Consider the following 5,776-nt stretch of genomic DNA (forward strand, 5'->3'; position numbering starts at 1 on the left):
TGCATAATCTGGGGAAATCACAGACGAATACTGGATCCCCAGCTGAGATAGGAGCAGGTTTGAATGCCATTCAAAAAAATATGAAAATAAAGCATTGCCTATGGTTCCCTTTAACTGTTACAGCCATCGTGCTTCACAAGACCATAAAAGAGTTTAACCGATTTAGGATTAACATTCTGATTTCTGCTCTCAGCAAGGTGCTGAAATGGTCTTTGGAGTGATTAAAACAGGTCTGTTTGGAGTACAATGAAGTTTCTTTTCAAAGGCCTCTCCTGTGTAAGTTGGTTATTAAGTATAGGGTTGCTGGAGTTGCCCAAGATATCCAAACTTTAAGAAGCAGAGCTACAATCCTATCTTTGATGTTAACATTGCATAATAGTGGCATACTGACCTTTATTTCAAACTTCAAACCTATTTCTGCTCTCTTTCTTTGCTGATTTTAATCTGCTTTGTCAGAAAACAGGAGAAATACTTAGATATTCTGTCAACTGTACGACTTGTTGGAAACACCTGAGACACCTGCAGTTATTTACAGCTAAAGTCCCTTTGGCGGACACGTTAGATAAGGTGTGCTGTGAACCGGCAAACAGAAAAACCTATAAAACCACCTTGTTCAAATAAAACCGAGGAAAGAGCAGGATATTTACTATAAATTTATGTCCACATAAAGTGTATGTTGAAATACTTTATGAATTATGCAAGCAGTACAATAGAAAGGAAGCACAAATGCAATGCATGGTGCAAGAAAATGTGAAATTACTATTCGCCACCTCGGAATAATACGTTTCTATCCGCATTCTGAGAGATTTTGAGATATTGAGCTTCAAAGTTTTCGCATTCCATATACGTTATAGATATAACTTTTTTTGTTTTCTAAATAAGAGTTATTTAGATTATTTCTAAAAAGTCTGAAAAAATGTGAATAAATCAATTTTGACAAAAATGTCAGATAGAACCTTATAATTCTAAGGGGACGAATTTCATGTTGTTATTGCTTATAAGTATGAAAAAATGTATTGTAATGCGCCACACTATTTTTCTCAGTGGTGTCAATATAAAGGAAATCGCGCCATCTAGTGGACAGACCACTTCTGCTGTTTGTCACTCAGTTAAATGAAAATGTAGTGGCACCAAAGATATTAGTTTACCTTTTGAAAAGTGAGCTAATTAATTTCTGAGGAATTTAGTAATGTGTTTGAATTTTCAGCTTTTTGAATGTGATATAGCTTTTTATTACTAGACTCGTAGTTATGGAAATAATGTCATAAAAAGCAAAGTATAAAGAGATAAAGTACAGGTAATAAATATTTATTATTTATGAATAAATAAACATCAGAATCAGAATAGCTTTATTACCAAGTATGTTTACACACACAAGGAATTTGACTTGATGACAGGAGCTTCCAGTGTAGAAGAAAGTACAGACATAATGCAGACATACATAGGTATAACACAGTAGGGATGGAATATAACACTAATGTAAGAAAAGAAAAACAGAAATTCAATAATGTACTATATACAGAAATAGAAGTATAGATAATTTAATTGTTTAGATAAATGTACAGATATAAGTGTGCAGATATGTTATTTACAAAGTGTGCAGTTTACAAGTGTACACATTTTGGATGTGTATAAATATGTCAGTTGTGATGGATGATGTATAATTATGAAAGTTTAATTGTTCAGGCTGAATATAGCCTGCGGGGAAAAAAACTGTTCTTGTGCCTATTGTACATGGTGAAGTTCCTCAGACCAGTCCATACTGACGCCGGAATGTTGGCTGAAAGCTCTTTTCTCAGCTTTTAAGAGTAGTTTTTTTTAGCCACTCCACTCTTCTTTTTTAGCCAATCTATTACAAGGATTAATTCATTAATTGATATTCTCAGCTTTTCAGAGTAGTTTTTTTAGCCACTCCACTCTTCTTTTTTAGCCAATCTATTACAAGGATTAATAATTGACATGGACAATATCCACAACTTTTTTTTTTCTTTCTTGTCAATTTACAGTGAATTCCAGAAATGTTTGGGTTCACGGAACACACGTGACTGTAAAAGACAAATCAGAGTAACTTTGCTACAAGCGATTTGTAGTGACTTTTATTTTGACGTTACATGGAAGTGATTAACGATTCTTCCATTCGTGTAGTTCATTGGTCTTTCAGCAGGTGGCGCGTGTGACCCAGCAGTGTCGCGTGTGCTGACTGGTCAGTTGTGCATGTACGTGTAAGTGGAACTGTAAACAAAGAGTATATATAGGTCTTCTATGCTCTTTGCTGTAAACTGGAGCTACATCTCATCGGCTTGATGTAAGAGCATGGAACTGCTTTAGTTATTATTTTAGCAAAATAACGATAACCACGGTTGCAATGGAGGTAAAACAAAACATTCTTTGGTTGAAATTAAGTGTCACCGGTTTTGGAGTCTTGCACTCCTTGTGTAAATAAAAGTCAATATGCTTGTAGACATTGACAAGCTGTTAAAAAACATTTCAAATAATATAATTGTGTATCATTGCATAGTTCCGTATTTGTATTAATATAAAGTCTGCATTATTTACTTGGCGTAACTTACACCTGCACTTTTCATTGTCTTCCCATTAATATCATAAGACCATAATAATGTGCAAAACATTGCCGTGAGTGTTATTACAATGTATTTACCTTTGTTATTGAAATCTGTTTTATCAGAGCATCCAGAATCTCCCAATTGACATCCAAACCAGTAACCTTTTGGGTAAAACAGCTTTACAGTCATTTATGTATAACGTTACACAATTCTTAAACATATTGTGTGAAGTGCTGTAGCTTGACTTCTATACACAGTAGTTTAGATCTTGCACAAAGATCCATTTAATGTTTTGCTTTTGTCTCTATCATTCAGACTGGTTGGTGGACTGGAGGCACTGCACGCTGAAATGGCAAAGTGCAGTTATGACAATTAAAGAGAAAATCAATGCTGCCATTCAGGATATGCCATAGAAAGAGGAGAACAAACAATTGCTCTCTGGCTCATGCAAATAAATAATAGTACAAACTTATTTATTTTTGTTTGACAGTTACTCATACATTGTTGCTTTTGCAGGTATTCACTATTGTCATTGTTTAGGAATAATTGAAATATTAAAAAGGAACAGAAGCATCCACCAAAAATATTTTTGACTTGGAGACGTTGGAGAAGCTTAAACAAACAGTCTTTAATGAACTCACAAATCCAGGAGAAACACAGAGCAGGTAGGAACACAAGGATGACATAAAACACCAGACGCCAAACACCGGGTTTAAGTAACTGGAGACAAACGAGATAATTAATAAAAACCAGCTGGAACTAATGGAACTAATTAGGGACAGGAACAGGAAGAACCAAATATGGGCATAAGGAAACAGGGAAAACCAGGAACACATAGGGAGGAAAACAACAAAACGGGAACAAAAGTCTGACATATTCATCACAAAGGATGAAGGTGATGGTGCATTTCTCTGCTGTTTAATTTTTTTTTAATGTGCAATGCTGTATTTATTAATAATAATAATAAAATGCTATATATTATTTAATGTCAACAGAACTGGCAAGAGATCGTGTTCCTGTATGAAAAAGACCATGTCTATTTAGGTAAGCAATCACTTAATTATTTAAGACAGTTTTTTAAGATGTTAAAATTACATCACTTGCTCACCAATGGATCCTTTGCAGTGAGTAGGTGCCGTCAGATTGAGAATTCAAACAGCTGATAAAAACTTCACAATAATCCACATGACTCCAGTCCATCAATTAATGTCTTGTGAAGGAAAAGAAACAAATCCATCATTTGGATGTTTTTATATTCAAACCGTTGCTTCTGGCTAAAATACGAGTCCTGTATCCATAATATTGCTTCCTCCAGTGGAAAAAGTCATCTCATCTGAATCAGGAGAGAAGTATGCACAGATCAAGCACCATTTGATCATAAACAAATATGTGTGTGTAAATTTTGATGTGGGAGGACAACAGAGGATGGACTTTTTCACTGGAGGAAGCATGGCTTATAGACTTGTATTTTGGCCAGAAGTAATGGTTTAAAGTTAAAATACCTTAAGGATGGATTTTTTTCCTCACAAATATGCAGCTTTTTGCTTCACAAGACATTAATTGATGGACTGGCGTCATGTGGATTACTTGTGAATTACTGTGATGTTTTTATCAGCTGTTTGAACTCTCATTCTGACAGCACCTAATCACTGTAGACTAGAGGATCCATTGGTGAGCAAATGATGTAATACTACATTTCCCCAAATCTGTTTTGATGAAGAATTAATCTAAATCTTGTACATCATTTTTGAATGAACTATTCCTTGAAGCCATTAGTCACATGAAAAAAAAAAATTAAACAAACAGTTATCTATAGTTTCATGTTGATGTAGCTGAAATCTTGTAGTCGGATAATGATAAATCTGGTGTTCTGTGTATGTTTATTTCTCAGCTATGTGGAGCGTGTTTCAGAATTACTGCGGCAGAAACTCAAGTAGGCTGATATCTTGGTGTTGAAGCGTGGCACACTGGCTGAAAAAGGACAGGAGGCTCTGGAAGAACAGGCCAAGCTGGAGCCCCGCATTGATCTCCTGGCTGCTCACACCAAGGAGCTCCAGAAACTGGTACAGTAACTTGTTATAATGATGTGTTTGCGGATTTGTTTCAGTACAGGTTTATCATAATCAGTTGTTGGGCAAGTTACTCTGAAAATGTAATCAAATTACTGATTACTCCTTTTAAAAGTAATCACGTTACTGTTCTGATTACTTTATTTCAAAAGTTTGTTTTAGATATTTTATGTTTAGATATTTCTATTTTGCCGGAGCAGATGCTTGGCAGAGTCTTAAATATAAAAGGAAATGAGTTTAATAGAGCTAAAAAAAAAGTTTTAACTAATGTGGTTAAATGTCATGGTGGACATAACATTTATTAAAAACTAAATCCTGGGCTGGCTGAGAATATGAAAAAAGCTTCCTCTTTATCTATCTGTCTCTCTCTCACACACAGATTGAAGCTGACATCTCAAAAAGATACAACAACCGGCCTGTCAACCTCATGGGAGTTCATGTGTGACCAGGAAGAGTATTTACATACTGCACAGATGTATAATTTCATAAATATATTTTTACCATTTAAATTGGGAGGGTAATTGTTTTGTGGTGATTCCTTTTTATGGTGGAATAAAATTGTTGCAATCACAGCGCTTTGAATATTCAATGAAGGCTGTAAATAACTTGCGCTTACACAGCTGGCCTCATTAGTCTGAAGTGCTGAATTCAGTAAATGAACTGTCTTAAGAGGCCAACATTTAAATATACAATTGCTAAACCTAATTTTTGTAAAGAAACACATGTTGCACCTTCCATGCGTTTCTGCAAACAACATGTACAATACAGTAATAAACTTAATTTAAAAATAATAAATGGATTATTAAATTGCTGAATTATCAATGATTTAAAAACTACATTCTAGCAGAGCAAATTTTACCTAAATCAGCAGGGGTGACTTTTTACGTTTGAAACAAAATGTTGGTTTGTAGATACCGATTAACATATGCATTATTTTCACATTTTCATGTCATATCATATATATATATATAAAGGTGCATCTCAATACATTAGAATGTCGTGGAAAAGTTAATTTATTTCAGTAATTCAACTCAAATTGTGAAACTCGTGTATTAAATAAATTCAATGCACACAGACTGAAGTAGTTTAAGTCTTTGGTTCTTTTAATTGTGATGATTTTGGCTCACATTTAACAAAAACCCA

The 5,776-nt window shown here is 34.4% G+C and overlaps 1 long non-coding RNA gene across 1 annotated transcript; it reads left to right on the top strand.

Annotated features, from left to right (window-relative positions):
* Positions 1-2,285: 2,285 nt before the first annotated feature.
* On the top strand, positions 2,286-5,326 carry LOC107677878 (uncharacterized). The gene is made up of 6 exons (XR_001632893.1): positions 2,286-2,371; positions 2,687-2,732; positions 2,880-3,459; positions 3,560-3,608; positions 4,456-4,627; positions 5,013-5,326. It is a non-coding gene; the product is annotated as an uncharacterized LOC107677878 (long non-coding RNA).
* Positions 5,327-5,776: the final 450 nt, after the last annotated feature.

The sequence above is a fragment of the Sinocyclocheilus anshuiensis genome, unplaced genomic scaffold (genome assembly GCF_001515605.1).
Source record: "Sinocyclocheilus anshuiensis isolate Anshui unplaced genomic scaffold, SAMN03320099.WGS_v1.1 scaffold1302, whole genome shotgun sequence".
NCBI lineage: Eukaryota > Metazoa > Chordata > Actinopteri > Cypriniformes > Cyprinidae > Sinocyclocheilus > Sinocyclocheilus anshuiensis.